The sequence below is a fragment of the Athene cunicularia genome, assembly GCF_003259725.1.
Source record: "Athene cunicularia isolate RWA chromosome 13 unlocalized genomic scaffold, athCun1 chr13_part1, whole genome shotgun sequence".
Lineage (NCBI taxonomy): Eukaryota > Metazoa > Chordata > Aves > Strigiformes > Strigidae > Athene > Athene cunicularia.
Genome location: NW_020799117.1, coordinates 17,650,178 through 17,670,689, shown reverse-complemented (window position 1 = coordinate 17,670,689; position 20,512 = coordinate 17,650,178). Strand labels below are relative to the sequence as shown.

The 20,512-nt window shown below is 43.0% G+C and overlaps 1 protein-coding gene across 3 annotated transcripts in view; it reads right to left on the bottom strand.

Annotated features, from left to right (window-relative positions):
- Nucleotides 1-20,512, bottom strand: part of KCNIP1 (potassium voltage-gated channel interacting protein 1) — a 449,680-nt gene that overhangs the window by 309,811 nt on the left and 119,357 nt on the right. Inside the window, exon 1 of one of the 3 annotated variants that reach the window (XM_026858239.1) lies at nucleotides 14,685-14,775. The exons of the other annotated variants lie outside the window; for them this stretch is intronic. The gene's annotated coding sequence lies outside the window, so the exon portion shown is untranslated. Of the gene's footprint in view, nucleotides 1-14,684; nucleotides 14,776-20,512 lie in introns of those variants that run through there. 3 annotated transcript variants of the gene reach the window in all.

Below are 20,512 nucleotides of genomic sequence, written 5' to 3'. Positions count from 1 at the left end.
GCTGTCAGTCCACGTGGCCGCAGTCCTATTTATTGGGACTTTTTTTTTTTTTTTTTTAAATGGAAATCTGAATGAGGAAATATCAACTGAGTTATTAAAATCCAAATATATCACAGTAGGTGCATTCTCTTAATCCACTGAGGCAGTTACGGCAATAACTAAGTGAAAGTGAATTGGTCAAGATCATTTCTAGATAAAACCTTGAGACAGACTAGGGAGCTGTTAAATCAGGTATCTGAAGAGAGAAAATATTTTAAAAATACAATGCAATACAGCCAAGCTACTTCAGCAGTGTGCTGGTTTTGGCTGGGCTAGAGTTAATTTTCTTCACAGTAGCTAGTATGGGGCTGTGGTTTGGATTTGTGCTGAGAACAGTGTTGATGTAACACAGGGATGTTTTAGTTGCTGCTGAGCAGCACTTACACAGAGTCGAGGCCCTCCCTGCCTCTCACCCCAGCCCACCCGCGAGCAGGCTGGGGGGCACAGGGAGCTGGGAGGGGACACAGCCGGGACAGCTGACCCCAACTGGAGTGTCCCAGACCATACGGCATCATGTCCAGCGTGTAAAGCTGGGGGAAGGAGGACGGGGGGATGTTCACAGCGTTTGTCTTCCCAAGTCCCCGTTACACATGATGGAGCTCGGCTCTCCTGGAGATGGATGAACACCTGCCTGCCATGTGAGCTGGTGAATGAATTCCTTGGTTTGCTTTGCTTCTGTTTGCGGCGTTTGCTTTACTTATTAAACTGTCTTTAGCTCAACCCATGAGTTTTCACACTTCTACTCTTCTGATTCTCTCCCCCATCCCACCGGAGGGGAGTGAGCCAGTGGCTGTGCAGGGCTTAGTTGCCAGCTGGAGTTAAACCATGACAAACAGCAATCACATAATCAGCCACAATAGACTAATTACCATTTAAAATAAAGAAATAGGAGGGAGAAAAATATTGTGAGTTAGACTGAAATGTAAAGACCCAAGGTGGATCTGGGGGAGCAGTTCCTCTAGTTCAAGCAGCAGGCACAGCTGCCTGAGTGGAGGTGGGTACTGGGCAGGCTTGAGTGGTGGAAATCCCAGATCAAGTAACCTCATGAGTCATTACTTGTACATAAAACCAAGATTTTGAGCCATTTGTCATTGCCACTGTTTGACCCCGAGAACCCTATTTAATTTCTTCAGGCCTCTTTAACATCCCAGCTGTTTAATATATTGCAGGTTGTGATGTTTAATGATGGAGCATAACCTCTTTGTGTGACACACAGGCTATGAGTTCACCAGGCAGGGATACAAGCAGTGAGCAAAACCAACTTAGGTGTGGTGCAGCACAAATGCACCAAATGGAGGTCTGAAAATTTAGCAGCATTTGCACAAAAGCACAATTTCTGCTAGAAATATGTAGATGCAGTTCTGTTACCTGAGCTGCACTGCTGGAGGAGCACAGCAAAGGTGGCAGCCAGAGGGAGTGTGGCTCTGGGGAGCCTCTGCTCCAAAGCTCTTGTTTAACAGCTAGCTTTACCTATCCTTATGATGCTGCAATAGATTTCTGACAAGTGCAATATGACCACAATTCTTAAAGGACTTACAGTCGCTCCTTATGATTGAGTATCCACATTTCATCCTAAAATATTTAACAGAAATTTTACAAAACACAGGAATTCCCAGAACATGAAGTCAAAACACCATACCAGCAGTATTGTGAGGCTCTCAGCTGAAAGACACTGCAAAGGGAAACCTACTGCCACATACAGAGTCCCTTACTTGGGGTACTAACTTTGAACTCCCTCAAGTTCTGCATTGCCCCACTGTGCACCAAGCACTTAGTAAATGTTGTCATTCTACAACTCCCTGTATAATTTCAGCACATCTTGCTCTAACATTGTCTGCTCTCACTCAGAGCTAGTGCTTTGGGAAAATGCTAGAACTGAATACTAATCATCAAACAGTATCTAAAGATAAGTAGTATCCAGGCTGTAAAGATATGGTAACAAGTAGTGATTTTGCATTGGCTTCCTCAGAAGTTGGACTTGGATTTTGAAACACATCACTGTGCATCATACATTGGTATTAGCAGAGTCTTAAAACCATCAGACTTCAGGGAAGCCTTACAGCCAGTTGCTTGTATTAATCAGTTTAGGACCTGACTTGGGTGCGATCCAGGCTTCTATTATTTACTACTGACATATGCTTAGTTGAATTTTTTCTAACATTTCTGCCTGATTCATAAGGACTCTTAGAAGAATATTAAATATGAGCCATTAAATTTATTTTGACTTGACTGGGTTGTCTTAATTATTAAGAATTCTATTTAGATTAATATGAAGAAATCTCTTGACATATATTGCCTTGCAGCACTGAAAAGATTATGGGAAATGGCTGTGTGTAAGAAGGCTTCTCTTTGAAGTAGAGTATTTGGGTAGAGACAGCTTGAGCGATTGACTGTTAGACAAGCTTCTCATTCACTGCTCAGGCGTGTATTAAAAGCACAAGGCTCGAGTATCTAAGGTGCTACAAGTTCAAGCGCCTGCAAAATGACACCACTGCCAGCGTGCTGTCAGTCTAGCAGCACCTTTTTCTCTTACTTACGTTGGCCAGGTGAAGAAGGATGGGTGGTTTCCCCTCACACAATTCTAATGCATCATCCCAGGAAGGACCCCAGGGAGCATTGCTGCAGTCCTTGCTGTGGACATCCGTTGTCTTCCCCTGCATTGCTCCCACACACGTTTTCAGCAGACAGCTGCTGAAAGGAACCACTCTCTTAACCCAGTAGCCACGAATGGGCTGCCGTCCCTTGCACCTCGCCTTGCCTCAGGAGCCTTGCGTCAGAAGAACAAATGAGTTCTCAAGGCTGCTCTGAAAACAAGTAAGCCAAGATGCTTTCACAAATGAAGGGAAGCAAATTTCAGCTAGGAAGTTCCTCAACAAGATTCTCCATCTCTGACCACTACCTCAGATACTGGCAGTAGACTCAGAGCTGCCCATGAAGAAGCTCAGAAATGCAAACGTGGAGATAATTTTTCCCCAGCAGAATAGTTCAAAATCCTGTTGAAAACTTTATGATAGTTTAAATCAAGAATGAAAAATGCCCTCTGGGCCAGCTGGCATTTTTGTCTGAAACTAGCTTCACCAGAGAAGCTCCACTGAGGTTCCTCATGAAGTTTAAGCTGAATGCAGAATAAAAATGGTTCACAGGTCTTTTTCTAAACCCAGTTAATGTTACAAACTTTTCCCAGTAAGATATATAAAAGATCTCTTACTGTACTGTGAACACTAGCCCCTGTTGCTAGGCTTTAAGCATCTCATTTCTATTCTTTTCCCAAGTCACGTAGGATCCTTCAGCTGAAGTTACAGGAGATGTTTTACTTTTCTACAAAGCAGCCCTCACTAGAGATAGTATGGTACCACTCTGAGTTTGGACTATACAGACTTGAACATCGGGAGTACAAAGAACCAATGTGGTACCTCTTTTTGTGTCTCATTTTCAGTGCCTTTCTCTCTATGCCAAGACAGACTCCCAAACTCACCTCATTCAAAAGAATCGCCTGCCTTAGATTAAAAAAAAAAAAAAAAAAAAAAAAAACCCCAAAGCCCCCAGCAAACACAGTCCTCTTACACACACATACACTAATCATTTGTCACCTACCTCTGTGGGTGACTTGCAGGATCTCACTGAAGCACCTTTGTTCTTCTTTCAAAGTTCTTTTTATACTTGTTTTTTTCTACAGTGTTTCTGAATTTCTCTTTCACTTTGTACTAACTTACTTTCTGGTTTCCCCTACCTAAATCTCTCCCTCAAACCTCACCTGCCATGTTCTTCCTCTCTTTCTATTGCCCTCAGTTCTGTCGATATCTCAGTGTGGATTTGTCTCCCTAGCCAGGTTTTAATCTCATTTTTCTTTCTTCACACAGAAAACACCATTCCCCCAAATTCATTTTTTCTAGGCAGGAGAGCATTTCTTACCTTGATACATTCTGTTCCTCACTTTGATCAGCATCTGCTACTTTATTTCCATCTGTGCATCTCGCCTACAAGCTCTGACTCTGTTCTTTGCTTTGAATCCTGCCAGCAGGTACCTGCTGGTGGGCGAGCCAGGGGTGTCTGCATTGCCTGCAGGAGCTCAGCAAGGAGTCTCTACACCGCAGAGGACCACAGCGGGGTCCCTCCTCCCAGTGAGGAGGTGGTAGCTACCTCTCACCGGGTCCTTCTGCTGCCAGAGCCATAGCTTGTGAGCAACTGGTTTAGACTCGGTGCTTCACCTGGAGGTAATTTAATCCAAAAACTCACTGTTCTCTGAATTGAGAATCTTCTTGGTTCTCCCTCTTCCCTTCCCAAGTACTGGGATCACAGTCAGTCAAGAGTTAAGCACTCAATTAACCTTGCAGAAATCTCTTGCTAGACTAAATCAGGTAGCCAAAGATAGTAATAAAATTATCCTTCCCAATGCTCACATTAAATTTTATAGATAAAATTAATGATCAAAGGCATCAATTACAGATTTTAAGAAAGTATCAAAATAACTCAGATATTACATTACCCTGAAGAGGGCCCAGCAGTAATAACTGATCTGACATGAATATAAATGTTGGCATTGACAAAGGTAGTAAACTAACGAAGTCTGGGTATTTGCTCCTTGCCTACACAGCCAGTCCTTTCATCGTACCAAGTTCCATGATGCCACAGGCAATCTGTGCTGCTGTTCCTGACTGACTCCTCATCCTCCCAGGTTTGGGAACAGTCTGTGAGAGGACGTGCTCCCTGCAGGAACTGAGGCAAGGCTGCCTGGCATCCTGTAACCCTGGTCCTCCTCCTTGCCCTTCTTAAACACAAGTGTAATAATAACAACCTTTCCTCAGCCTTCCACAACCTTCCCTAGCTGCTGTGTTTCTTTGCAGATGATAGAAAACTGCCCCAATCACTTTGACTAACATTTTCTGCACCCTCCAGCAAATCCCACTGGGTTGAATACATTAATCTTCATCACACAGTCCCCAGCCTCTGCTTCCATGGCTGCCTCTCTCCCTCTCACCTCCAGCAGTGCACAGGGCTGGCTGGGAGGAGGCAAAACAGGCACTGGGAGCTACGGGCTCTCCAGCACCACCTGCAGCTGGGTGTCTCTGCCAGCCATCAGCACACAGATTGCTGAACACAGTTTGCAGAAAGCCTTGCCTGCTTGGCAGGGGGGCCTGCGCAGATCTCAGCCCAGTACCCCTCCCGGCCAGGGCACGCTCCCCGCTCTGACTGGTCCAGGCACCCCTGTGGGCTCATCACAGGCTTACTGGACTCTGTGCAGCGCAGGAGATGTACTTTCTCCTTCTTCATTATAACACGTGTCTTTCTGCAGTACAACAGACAGTTCCATTATAGCCCTTTAATGGAACTAATCAGTATTAAACCCAATTAACTTCTTCAATAATTCAAGTCTCTTGCCATTTATTAACCTAACTGTGATTATATATATTAATAATATTAAAGGTTACTTGGTATAAAACCTATTCATATTAAGTGTGCCCACAGTTAGAGCATCACGTATGCTCCCCAAGCATGTCAGGTGAGCTGAACTCAATTGCAGTTTTTACAGCCTCAGTGCATCCAAAACACAGGGAATACAATTGCCTCAGAGGACCATGATGTTCAGTGGGTACTGGAGATCAACTTCTAAAACCATTCAACACACCCTTCCCATTCCTTCCCTGCTCTGCTACCCCAGTCAAGGGTTTCTTAAATGTTCATTAAAATGCTGATCTTCAGTTGCACAGCTGGAATATCTTCTGTGTCTGTGTGTTTTAACAGTTTTTCATCTACAGCAGAAAGAGGCTGGCACACTGAAGTTGTTTACAAGACAACCCTGCTTTTACATTGCTCCAGGGATACAAGCATTGAACCTAAAGCACACAAAATCCAACAGTGATTGAAAAAGTACACCACAAAAGCTTCAGAAAGTATCTAGAAGCTGTAGTGTGGAGCACTGACACTTTTCAAAAGCACACACCTAACTGTTGAAATCATGTGTATGAGGCAGAGGCAGGGAAAATTATCAGTATTTCTTTCCAAAGCTGTAACATAGTTGAAAATCAAAATATTAACATGGGAAAATTCTCTTCTCTAAGCCAAGCTCAAGGCATGTGAATCGACTACAAAGCTGTTTCATGGTTTAGGCAGGCAGTGGAGGAGTAGCTGAACATGTTTCTCTTCTATTTGGTTTTACTTTTTTCTAATTAAACGCTTCAGATGTGCACAGAGATGTCACTTGGCTCCCACGCCAAAGCAAGCTATGTGTGGCTCTGGGGTATTTACATTATTATTACAAGGCAGCATTCTCAAATCATAGTTTTCGGATGACTTTTTCAATTTCTTACAAAGACTTTCAGTCTCCCCAGAAATAAAAAATTTCCATGGAAACACACCCCCCTGAGATACACGTGACTTCACTTCCGAGCTGGTATATATGGCACTTGGCTGCTGTAGCCCTTCTCTGCAGAACGGATTGGTTCAGTACTTACTGGTTCTTTTCTCCTTCCTATCATTTATGCTTCTAATGAATTTGGACTAATTATACAATTGGGTCATCTTATATTCCAGCCTTCCATAGACATTATACTCAAAAAAATAGCTTCTATAAAGAAAACAAACACTAACATATTTCTTATAACTGTTTTCTCTAGTTTGTTTTTTAAGCTCTGTAGTCGTGATTTTACTGTGCTCGCTTCACAGGGCAGATTTGCTCCTTTCGTTTTGCTTTAAAGCTGTGTGATGACAGGATGTGTGGCTTGACGATGCAAACCCCCCTTCTGCCTGCATTTTGTTCTAACTGGCTGCAGCCTGTTCCAGGACGGAGAAGCACACACGTCGCCCATGCAACCTTCCTCCTCACTGCTGCTGCTGTTCAGATTCAGTAGGTCTTGAAAAGGGCAAGGTAAGCAAGTGAGAGAGGAGACGGGCATCACAAGGGAGAGATAAGAAGACAAACAGAAGAGCTTCAGCCCAGAAGACCCTGTTTCTGCAAGAGCGTGCAACTCCTCTCACAGGCCTGACTTCATCCCCTCTTTTGGAGCAAAAGCCCAGTTGACAGGACAAACTCAAACTTGTTGCAGTCAAACCGTTTCTTTCTCTGCAAGAAAAAGCACCACCAGGCAAATGAGTATTTCCTAACTCAGATTAACAGGATGGCACATGTGCATTAAGTATCATGACATGTAAGTAAATGCTCTACTAGAATGAACATTTGAGGGAGAGGACACAGGTTCCGCATTCTGCCTTTTTAATTATAATGATCTCAGCAAGCATAACTTCCTCTGAACTACTTCTCTGTTTTTTCTCGACCTGGAAATGCTTTTCTTCTGGAGGCAGAATAAACTTTTTATTAAATCTCCATAATCCAAGTGTATAAAATTATACTACAAGTAACATGTTTTGTAATGGTTACCCATGAAAGTGGGTTTCTTGATTAACCAATGATACAGGGTTCAGATGACCCTAAATTATTGCTGTTGCATTTAAACAGGACATTTAATGCCTCCAGAAAAAAACTCTCACATTTTACTGAAGACTAACAATGTTTTCCCATTTGTTCAAAAGCTGCTAAAGATTATGTTAATTTTTCATTGGGGGGAGTAACATGAGGTCACAACTTTAATTAATCTTGAGTGAAAACACAAACTGATTTTAATTTTTCCCTTTTTCATACATGAAATTTCTATACTTCACTGAAATGTTATGATTGAAAAGCCTAAATTTACAAACATATGTAATTCTAAGAAGCAGCAATTATTTTCAACCTGTTAGTCATTTACTATACAGAGAAATAAGGTGTTTAACTCAAGTTTCTGTAACTTTTTTCTTACCTATAACAAAGACTGTATGAGGAAAAATTTTGAAAAACATGTATCTTTTAAAAAGGCATAGACACATCTTTAATAGTCTCTGTGGTTACTGAATACAAGCCTTACCAAGGAAATTCCTCCCAGAAGCAGCAGAGGCTCATGCTGTGTGGCAGGGGACAGGAGGGGACTCACCTCCAGTCATTCCGGGACCCTTTTAAGGGCTCCTTTCCCTGGCCCCTCCAGCCTCCCCCAGGCAGCTCCGTCAGCCCCCATGAGGGAAAACTGAGCCTAGCTTTGCACACTTCTTCCACAGGTCTTCCACAGGTCCTGCCAAGGGCAGCATTTTTCCTGCTTTATGGGTTGCAGCGTGTGCCGTGCTGGCAGGAGATGATTGCTACTTCCCAGGTTCCCTGCCTGAGGCTACAGCACAGTCTCTACAGAGGCACTTAGTTGTCACTTCACCACTGACAGTCTCAATCCCATCAGTCAAGCTGCCACTCAAACACAGCAGGCCTCAAAAGTCCATGCATGTGAAGCCAGTGGTTTGCCACACAGCAGTAAGAGAAAAAGGTGCTCACCCGGACTCAGTAAATGCATCCCATTGCCCTCTCCCAACATCTGACATCCTGGATGTCTCTGGGTGTCTGCAGGTCTGCAAGGCACCATCCTCAGCTTGCAAAAACCATAGTTCCCTCCACTCTTTCCAGCAGTGTGCTGAGTTAAAATGCTTCAAACTAGCTCTGGACAGATGCAATATCTGTAGCAGTTAGGTTAGCTGCAGGTGCATATCCTACTGATCTGGGACATACACAGAGAGTAAGAGGTGCTTGGGTCCATACAAAGTAGAGATGCACTATCTATCATTCAGTGCAGGCAGACCTCATCCCACACACCATTATGTTCTAGACTATATTTCTTTTTGTCTAATAGGATAAGAAATCCAGCTGACTTAGGACACTCCTCCCAGACAGCAATTCTGTACTGTGCCCTCAAAAGTCAGATACCTCCTCTTAATTTCTTCCCTTGGTGTTTCATTCACAGAATCACAGAATTGTCTAGGTTGGAAAAGACCTTGATGATCATCCAGTCCAACCATCAACTCAACATTAACAGTTCCAAACTACACCAGATCCCTCAGCGTTAAGTCAACCTGACTCTTCAACACCTCCAGGGATGGGGACTCCACCATCTCCCTGGGCAGCCCATTCCAAAGCCTAACAACCCCTTCTGTGAAGAAATGCTTCCTAATATCTAGTCTAAACCTTCCCTGCTGCAACTTGAGGTAACAACATTACCTCTTGTTCTTATTCCCAGCTAGTGCAAGTGATTCCTGCTGAAGGGAGTTTCTGAAGACTCTCCTTTCTGCCCCTTTCAGCATACCATAAGGGAAGGCTGCCAGTCCCCTCAGTCCTAATAAATACAAGAGATTAATTTCTACATTACTATGGAGTATTGCAAACAGCAAGTGCTGAGGCTGCTCTACCTTCACTCCCCTAGAAATATACCCCAGGGCAGAGACTGTGGAGGTGCAACTTTCAGCTCCACAAATCATCATGAAATTGCCCATTTAGTTTCCTTCTTGGGATTAGAGCTGGAAAATAATGTGAGAGAAAAATTGCAGGTGTCAAAATTCTTCCTGCCAGCTCTATTCTTCTTTATCGTTGCAGAAAATGCCCTATTGAAATTATCCTGATACTGCCATGAAGGCAGAGCTTGCAAGTAGAGCACTGTGCCAAGAGCTGCCGAGTTTTGCCGTGGCATGTCCTTGGGGAGCTACACGGAGGATGCCTCTCCCTGCCATGAGGCAGCCTAACACAGGCTGGGCAAATGAGGTGAACCCTCTCCCTCTGAAAGAAGGCTTGCCATTGTACCCAATTAACCCTTTTGTAAAAGTAAAGGGAAAACTACCTTACTGATAAGTAAAATGTGACAGTGCACATTTGTTAGTATTTAGAAGCAAACTCAGGCAATCAAAGCCATTAGGGTTAGCGACAGTACTGACACCAAGAGCAGGGGTTGTGACAAGGCAAACGGGCACCTTTCCTGCCAAGGGTCCAGCCAAGCTCTTCAAGGAGACACGTACAAACACAGTAGCTGCAAACCACCAAAGAGCACGTGTTCTCCATGTAGCATATATTCACATTATAACAGAGTTTTCAAAATTCCTTCCCGTTTTGAGGACTTTTAAGAAAGAGGCAGAGCTGGCAGGACATACAAGGAAGCACAAGGAAGCACAGAGGTAGGCGTCTTCATTAACACCTAGAGGAGAGATGGGAAGAACTTGGCTTCACAGCAGCAGGAGAGGTAGGAACAAAAGCTGTCATATACGGGGGTTGAAAATAATGGAACTGTTACTTAAACTTTCCACTTTTTTGGCTACTGGGTTTGGTGAAGGGAATAGAAGTTAAGTAAAAAGACCCACAACAACAACAGAAAGCCAAGCTCACAGTTTCATGCTGTCAAACCCCCTTCAGGCTTCTAATGCTGCCACTGACATTACAGTCTGAAAGCTGGATTCTTGGCTGGACTTTGGAAGCCAAAACAGCTCTAAGAATTTACTGATGTTACAGCCAGTGGAGTGAAGTAGCAGAGAGTGATGTCTGATGGCTGTCTTCACCTCCTCTTCATTAGGAATCATAGGAAGGTGTTTGCCCTAAGCAAAGGCATTGATTTTGCATAGGACAAACAGAATTTGTACTTCCCATGGGTGAGCAATAAAAGGCCAGAGAGGCAGCTGTCTGAGTTAATCATGTCCAAAATTCAAATTACATACTCAGTACTAGACTTTAAATAACATTTTCAATTAATGTCTAAATATACAGTGGATTTTACAATAAAATTAAGTTATTGCAAAAACACGTTACTGTCAGCTGAACTCCTTTTCTGCTCATAAATCTATACGCAGTGTTATTGACAATATAACATACTCAGATTTATGACATCGTCTACTATTTTTCTGACTGCTGAATGGTTCACAGGCAGCTCCCACATGTGCTCTGCATGCAGTGGGAGCGCTTGCACACATGCAGGGCGGCCTCTGAGGAGGCCACAGCGGCATGAAGCTGAGAGCAGAGGAGGAGCAGAAACTGGCTCAGGGGCACATGTGTTAAGAGATGACACAAAGAGAAATACTGAACAAGCTAAAGCTGCCATTCACTGAGGCACCCTGCGGACAAGACCCCGCGTAATCATGTACCTGAAGGCTGTGTCATAATGCAGGGTCACAAGGGAGAGAGATAGCATTGCACAAACACTATTAATTCTGTCCTTCTACTTCAGAGCATTTGATGTACTTAAAGTGACTGATCACAGCATATTGCATAAAATTTCCACTTCCTAAAAGAGGAAAAAATCCCATTCTGCATGACCTAAGGAGGATCTGCACACCATGGCACACTTCTCTATCACTTGGGCTGAAGGTCAGACTACAAAAGCAGACATGAGAGGCAGGTAGTTATCCCTCTGTGGACCAGCTGCTCTGAAGATAATACAATAGCAAGTTAAATGTGTTTGAATAGCTCAATTTTACATATGGAACAGATATGGATCCAGGCATGGTGGATTTTTTCTAAGAGACAGAAGGGTATTCCCAGAGGTTTTCTTTAGTCTAACAAGGAGCCTCTCTCCAGACTCCTCTTCGTAGTGGACAGTCAGAGCCTGGTGCTGGAGGGTGATTTGCACAATTGGGCTCCTGCTCTCAGTCCCTCTCCAGAGGGGGCTGCTCATCCTCCACCCTCTTTACAGAGGACCCTGGAGAAATGAGCCTCACCAAACTAGCCTTTGCAAATACTTTCCTGTATCTAAGCAGCAGAGTCATACTGATCTCCGAATTTGCTGCCAGCAGGGATTATTTTCATTGTATCATACTGGCAGGGAGCATGGTTTTATTGCTTTCCTCAACCAGTGGAAACACTGAGTCATATCTCATCTCAACAGTTCTTTGCTATGGCAGGACCCCCAGACACAGGCAGCGCCTGCTCTTATCTGGTTCCAGTGCATGGCACATAGGTAGGCTATCCTCTTGTTGACCAAAAAGTGCTTCTGGTCTTTGCTACCCATTTTTGACTATGAAAATTTTCTTCCTAGACATGATGATGCTCATATAAGCCTCCAGTTTTGAGCTTGCCTGCATGAAAAGGTGAAAGAGTTACATTCTTAGCTTGAAGGCCTCCAGAGATCAGGAACAGATATTTTAATTATCTCTGCTAAAAGAACATCCCCCCTCTTGTCCAGTGCCCTACAGTGCCTAATGAAAATAAAACCACAAGCAGATGCGTGCAGAGATTGTTTGCAAGAAGCTGGGTCTGTTCAATGAATTGAGGCATCCAGTCTGATGTGCCATTCAATTCATGCACTTCACATTCATGTGTTTGTTACAATCTTCAATTTGACTGGCAGGCTGCTATTTCTCATCTGTTCATTGGCCTGCTCTTGCCACCCCTCCAGCTCAGCCAGGCAGTGCTAGAAATCAATAGTTACAGCAGTATTAAACTTGGGTTAATAAGAGGACCAACAGAAACTGCAAAGTCTATATAAGTATTTGATACTTTCACATCAGGAACTGAGCTGGTTTCCAAAAGTGACTTGGCTCATTTAAGCTGCTCCTTTGAGGAGAGCCAAAGAATTTCATTTGACAGTGAAAAGTATAAAATGCAATTCTGCTAGAAAGTTAATGAGAGTTCACAGGCAATAACTCATTTGTATGGCCCCAAACAAGTCAGAGATCAAAATATTTTTCTGTATACAATAGAAACTACTAAAAATCCTATCGGCTTCCCACACTGACAGCTTCTAAAAATTCAAAGTACCACCACGCTACAGGCAGCAGAATCCGTATTTCAAGCACAAATATTCTAGTCCTGTGTTGGTTGTAGGAAAGGCACTATGTATTATTATGCACCAGACATAACATGCTATGGAGTTTCAAAGAAGAAAAAGTAACAATCCCTTCCTCCTGGCTCAACAGCCATAGTAAAGAATAAATATTAAATCCTGTGAGAGGCTCCATGGACTGTCTTTTAAAGGCCAACACTGGGCATAGCTGCCTGGGGTTTGAGGCTTCAAGAGTTTAAGATGATCCTCTACCCTCACAGGTGCCGCAGGAAACAGCAGAGCTGCTGTCACCAGATGACTGGCTGGTGGTGTCTGTACAGACAACTGACAGGAGAATTTCTGGTGGTGATGCGTTGTCACTCACCTGAGATTTCCCCACACAGAGGGAAATACGTTAACTACTTAAGAGGACACTGATAGAACAATTCAAATATACCCTGGGTTTTTAATAAAAGATAAAACATTCCTTAAACCAAAAAAATTAAATTACTCTGAAGCAGTGCCATGCCTGTGTAGATGAAGTGAATCATTAATATTGAACAAACAGCTGGAAGGCTGTTTAACTTAGCTGTGCTATGAAATAATCAATAACCCAAATGCTTTCTGCAGGTTCCAGCTTCTAGCAATTTTTGACAAGTGAAGCTTACAGGGAGCCTTACACCAGGCTCTGGCTCTGCAGCTCTGTGAAGTACCTTCCCCACTGCCTTGCCAAGTAAGATCCTGGTGTGTCCGCAGTGAACAGCCTCCTCTGACAGGTATGGCTGCAGAGTTTTTCTGTTACTACTGCCTCAGCCACAACTATCCCCACAAATTATGACAGCATTAATCTTCCTCTCTTGCTTAAAGTATGATTTGTTTCAGAAATGAAAGGGCAAAGATGACACCACCGGATACCAGAGATGATTATTCATAGCCCCTCACAGACCAGTAATTACTAGAACTGCATGAACAAGCATAAGGAAAGGTAGGCTAGATTGGAAAAGGAGGAATGAATTTGCTTTTGCTCTTTTAAATTCACCTGTCATCGTTACTGTATGAATAGATAACAGATGTAAAAATTACCTTTGGGGATTTTCTAGCACAATTTCATCTGTCACTTTAAGGAAGTGCACAGATCTCTCCTGAAACTCACTGTATTTCCTCATATTCTATGACTGTTGCAAAGACGGACTGTTTAGTGGCATGTCATCTCAAGGCACAACTTACCTCAGTTATTACTTGATACACTTAACTGGCTTGTTTCCTTCCTTAATTTCAAATTAACTGTTGCCCAGCTCTTTCATTCAGGAAATAATTTGTAAGATAACAATTTTCTGAGATCAAGACTTCCTTACAGGTAAAACTGTCACACTGCCTGTTCAGCAAGTATAAAAAAAACCCCTCAGAAAATATTAATGTTGGAATATGAAGAATATTACATAACCTGAAAGCCTGGCATCTTAGAGAAAACCTAAGAAAATCTAAAAACAAGGCTGAGAAGAAAACAGGCAGCAAACAGAACACCAAACTAGCAGGATACAAAGCAAGCTTGTACACAAAACTGTACAACACACAACTGTAGTTGTTTTATCAAATCAGTTAAATAACCCCATGATTACTGGCTGACGAAAGATTTCTAGTATTGCAGTCTGCTGCAGTACAACATATTTTCTCTTGTTTCTCCTCTTGCAATTCCCACAGCAACAACAAAGCAGCAAAAACTTATAAATTTTGCCTGACTTTGTATGCATGCACACATTCCCATATCCTCACTATAGCCAGCATTTCCAAAAGGGAATGAGCAATGGATTTTGTTTGAGACACCAAGTCACACTACATAAAGAAGGGTAAGACAGATAAAACTGAAAGTCTCACGTTCTGCATGTGAGAGACACAAGCTAAGAGGAAAAAATAAGCTTTAATCGCACACAGGCTTCCAAAAGGCTGCGTTCAGGGGCACACACACGCAGAGGTAACCCAACCACAGGGGCAGGTGTGCTTCCCCGCACGTCCCCTGGGCGGCCTGGCTGCACTCAAAGGAATGAATGAATCTTGCCTTACCTACAAGCCATCAACCTGTTTCCCTTATAGAAGAACAAGTTGATGATGAAAAATCAGGTATTTTATCCTCTGTCAGCTCCACCAATTGGTTCATTAGTAGCACCAGCTCCTGGGAAGGCAGAACTCCCTCTGCAGTGTGCATTCACAGAGTTTTAAAGCATGACTTATCCCTTCCCCCAAGCTAACTAGCTGCCAAAGAGTAGGGAAAAAAAGTCTTCATGAAACATAAAAGCAACTCATCAAAACCTTTCTTTTAGAAGGAAAAACTGCTGAAGTCCATTCAGAAGGCAAGAACCACTTAGCCAAAGCAGTGACCATCAGAGGCAAGTGCACAGTTAATTATTCAGCAACAAAGGCTTGCGATAAACCTCATCTCCAGATGGATGCTAATCACTTAATGCAACTCCTAGCATGCTGTTCATCAAATGGACGGCTGATCTGACCTCAATTACTACGGCTCTCTTAAAAGTTACTTCTGAGAAACTATTCCAAAGTTTTGGTGCAGCTGTGAACAAAGGTTTGTAATAATAAAAGTTCATGTTTATATAATCCTCTGCATAACCAAAGTGACCTTAGAAAGTCAGGAAAACAATTTCCAAACATACCTGAATGTTAATGAAAAGGTTTGAGCATCTCTGCAACTCCTGTGTCAACTCAAGCAGTTCTGTTATTTGTTCATGGCAATTACATGTGCAAATAATTAAGAAAAAAATACTTAATATGACTTGGGATGAGAGTAAACATGTTACTGTTTTTCTTCAGAAAAATCTGACCCTATATGGCCACATTTTTTGTCTTGGGTATAGACTTTTTAATAAATGAATGCTAAAAACACATAAACAGATAATCTGTTGCTGAAATGCAGCCATCTCTTAGAAAAAGTTTTTTCTTCACTTTATTTATAAAGCAAAAAGAGCTCTGTAAATATTTATGAGAGTGCCCATATGAAGTTACAGATTTTACTAAACTTCCCATAACTTCCACAGAAAATGAAAAACAGTTTGGCTACCTGACATACTATAACACTACCATACCAGCAATTCAGTATCATTTCCCATCTGCCAACTTGTATCATCTATTCGTACCATCTGAGCATCCAAAACCCAGTCTAATAGGCAAAACGCAACACTGGGCGGTTTGATTCTGATACAGGATTAAGAGCCCCATTTTATTGCCTCTAAGTAGCACCGAAACCAGTAATCTCACAATATATATTTAAATTTTCCCCCATAAGTAGCAAAGTGGTATTCCTACCATCCTGGACCCACGGCCAAAGCAAAGGAAAGCCATTAAACTCATTCCCTGCCTATCGATTCACTTTCCTCCTCGCCAGGCTGCAAGAGCCCTGCAGAAAGGAAGGCCCTTCCACAGGAGTGACATTAGTCCAAGAGTTTGAGAAGTTCCTTGAGGCCAACAGCTTACTGAAGTAGAAAACCAACATGCTCCTCCTTGCTCGACTCTGGTGGAATTTACAGCTCCAGCTCCAGGCGCTGCTGACCTTGCAGGGTCAGGGCTAAACCAGCCAGCAGGCACTGCTGTGCCATGGAGGCGATAGCACAGCAGCATGCAGGCAAGGACTGGCTCTGCGTACAAAACTTCAGCAATCATTTTTTTTTTTTTTTGTAAGTTCATGAAAAAGACTACAATACCATTACTGCAACAGACATGAGTGAGTGATGTGAGGCTGCATCCGTTGAGCTAAGACATCTTTTCTAGCCCTAAGACATAATACAGTTTTTGTGTGTAACTACTACAGAAAAAGGTACAATAAGGCTGATACTGCTCTGCCCACTAAGCCAAAAAAAAAAAAAAAAAGGGGAAAAAAATTAACTTGAAGCAGAAGTGCTGAAATACTGTCGGAAGGGTACAGCGCTTGCCAGGATGAGACAAACCCACCCAAATGCCCAGTTCACAACCTGCCAGGAAGGTGCAGGTTTCTGTTATTTACCAAATGTGCAGCATACTTGGTCATTTGACACAGACAGCACCCTGATGCTGCTTCTGTCCCATCAGAAAGCAAGTTCTTAGTGCATTTTCTGAAATCTGCTTTCAGTTGCAATAGTGAAACAAAAGATCCATTAACTTCTAATCGCAGAAACTTGCATTCACCAGCTTCTTCAGCCAACCTTCAGTGAAGATTTCCTAGGTATGCGAACTCTCAAGTTTCAACATATTCCGAGAGACCAGCACATTTTTAAAGTCTAAACCACATAAAATTTGCAATTTAAGCTGATCAGGTAAATTTTGTAATTTCAGCTAAGCCCTTTTTTGAAGTTTAGATGAAATCTTAAACCAACACTTAGTGGCTCAAACCACAACAAAGCCACAGGAAGTAAAATGAGTATTTTGGGGGCAGTTCCCATTGTCACCAAGTATTGTTAATTTGGCACAGGACCTAAGGTCTCACTGTACTGGCTTGAGGGAACTTGTATTACTTTCTAGCTTTTGGATATATTTTGAGACTCACCATTTCTGACACCTATTATCATCCTCATCACATCACTAAGATTGTGAGCATGAGCTGCTTCATATAGTACACCATAGCAGGGACTCACTGATAGGGAAAGGGACCACATGGGGACAAGAAAATTGTTTTTCTTCTCAGATGTGTCCTTGATATGTAGAGCCTGGTGGAGTGGAAATTGCTACACTGACCAGGTGTGAAGCAAAGACAGGGAAACAGAGATGAGGATATCATTGAGATTAAAAAGCAGACAACGAAGCAAGAAGCAACAATCCAAGATGTACTATGCAAATCTGAGAAGTGTATTTGAAAAAGCGCTGAAACAAGGTGGATTCACTCTCTAAAAACTGCTTGTCATTATACTGATGCTATTTTTCATCCCAAAACACAGATTATTCAGGCCTGGTCTATGTCAAAGATCCTGACTACACAAGGAATGTAATCTTTCTTTTTTTAAAACTCACATAGTTAAATCAACAGCAAGTACAGTTATCCTAGTTTAAGTACAATTTAGAGCAGTTAAGCTCAAGTGTCTCTTGCATGAGAACATATATACTTCCAGAAATGTGACTACACTGATACAGTTGGATTCACCATGGAGGTATTCTACTGTTCTACAGTGGAAGAGTGTTAAAGCAGCAGAATTCTGATGCCTCCAGGTCAGATTGTGCTGGTAAGGGAGAGGCAGGAGCCCTTAACTGAAGTTTGGGAAGGCATACATTAACCCTTTAAACTGATATCTTTGGTAGTTAGCAGCATCCCTTTAAACATACAAACAAAAGCTGGTCCAAAAGCCAGTCATTTTCAAAGCGTGTCTGGTGACATGACCTCATCCAGCTGCCACTAACCGCTTCTGAACTGAAGAATTCTTACCACCAAACAGCTTTTCATTTCCAGTTATGAGGTGAATGAAAGGCAACCAAAGATTTACAGAAACAAATTTAATTGTCTAGGCCAAGCTGTTGCCATCATACATCTTTATAGAATAGAAGTGGCATCTGAAATCTGGCATTTTCAGCACCAGAGTAGAATTGGGCACAGCAGCAACTACAAAACAAACTGCAATTTCCACCAATAAACCAGGTCTTTGGGTTTTCCCAAGCCTCCTCCTTCCACTTACTGACCAGAGCAGATGCTTTGACAAGTCCCTCGCACACTGCAGCAAGACAAGCAGGGTCTAACACCTTTAAGGCAACCTGGAAAATATAGGGGGTTTTATTATCTGCTCCGTAGATCTCTGGCATATGAAAAATGACTCAGCTGCCACCCACAGCAGCCATGGCCCCAGCCCCTTCTCCTGCCGTTGGTTACGCACCAGGAGGTATGCTCATTCAACAGTCTTCCTGACCCTGCGGCTTTTTGCATAGAGGTCTTGACCATTCAACACACGAAGTGGTTCAAACTTTTCAGCAAGCAGCCATGAACAAAACCTGCATTTGTTCCCTATACCTTACCCTCAAGCTTCACACACCTCCTTACTGGCTGGCGCGAGGAGCGAGGAAGGGCAACAAAGAAACATTTGCACATTTGTCCATTAGAGCCTTTTGATGCCATGCTCTGCAAAACCGCAGGGAGATTGCTGACAGCTTTCACTCATCAGCACAGGGACGCTATGCAGCCCCGCCAGCCCCGCACAGTCCAACGGCCCCATCTGTCCCCGCTGCGGGGCAGCCTGGCAGCACACCAGCCAGGTGCCAGTTCTCACTATTCATCCACCCGTAACCAGGCAAGGCTGGCAGTCCTCTGCTATTTGCACATCTCCCCCCTCTTTTTTTTTTAAAAGAAACACACAGTGGGGTAGTTCTCTCTGAGATAAGTCAGAAACAGAAAAAAACTTACAAGACAACATGCAAGATTTCCCCCGTGATTCTGCTGGTGTGAAATGGTGCAACTTTCCTCCGTGAGATCTAAGGACATATTTGAATTGAACTTCAGAAAATAACCTGCCACAGCTGCACAAGAAAAGAGCATGCAACCTGTTAAAATCACCCTCAACAAGAAAAACTAAGATAATTCTTCTTAGGTTGCTGACTATTCTGAATGAAAAATAATTCTAAGATGTAAAGATGGCTTCTGTATATTCTAGTGAAATATCCCCACTTTTCTCCCCTGCAACTACTGTTTCCTTATTCCTTGTATTTTGATCAAGGCACAGGAAAAAATAATTTAGATCATCAGAACTCCAACGAAAGTGGCACAAACTCAGGACAGCATCTCTCCCTATTTCCAGCTTTCCCCTCATGCTTTCAAAGTGTCACTCTATTAGAAAATCGGTTATTCCCTCACCCTGACCCAGAACCAGCTGCTCGGGGTGAGGCACACAGCACATTCCCCACTGGAGCCCCCAGAGAATCAAAGGCTGCATGTTACATAGTGGGGCTTCTAGGAACACATCACCATAGTTGGCTTGACTGAAGAAGGTAATCTGCCTACAAATGACTGCCTCAGTGTTTTGTATTCTAGCTATCATGCATAGCATATACAGCAAGTGAGAAAGCTGCATCAGGTTACAGATTTAACCTTAGGGAGATAAAAAAACCACCCAAAACCTAAACATTTTCCAGCCTGTGGCTTTTTATTCGTCATTTCTCTTGGCTGTTGTATGTTGGTGTAACACCATTGGTTTCAGAGCCGATCTCTTCCAGTTAAGAATCTGACCATATGATCTGAGATTGATGACTTCCCACCATCTGCTAAATTTCTGTATATCTGCCTATAAATATACTGAAAATTGTAGTATTTTCCACTTGGTAGGGCACTGAGAATGGACTAGTATTTCCAGCATGCCATGACAAGAGCTCAGAAAAAAAAAAAATCTCCACTTTTGTTTCCCACTGCCAGACTAACAGGTACCTGCTATGTCAGGCTTCCTCTCTGTCTCAACTACTGACCTATGCTGAACCACCACTACTGCTCATCACCACTACTTCCCCCATGTCTTGATACTTTCACCACTGACAATAGTCCCGAAGGGCCTGAGAACCTGCTTCTCAACCTGATGAGGGAGCACAGTTCACACTGCTTCCTAGAACATACTGCGACCCTAACCCAGAGGCTTACCTGTGCACAGGGGCTCAGGGCTGCTCACCCTGTGTTTTGCTGACCAACCCAGTGATGTACGGAGGGTGGCAGCTTCAGTGATGCAAACATCCACCCCCACAGCTCATGCATTGAGCACTGTCATCAATACTTTCCCCCTTGCTGGGAACAAATCTTTTAAGACTCAACAACTTACGCCATAAACATTTTCTTTCATGTGCCCATTGCATTTTATTTCATAACAAGGTACCGATTTTCATGGCATCTCTGTTGAAGTCTGCCCTGCATGCTACCTGAGGGGTACAGTGGGCACTCTGCAGTGCTG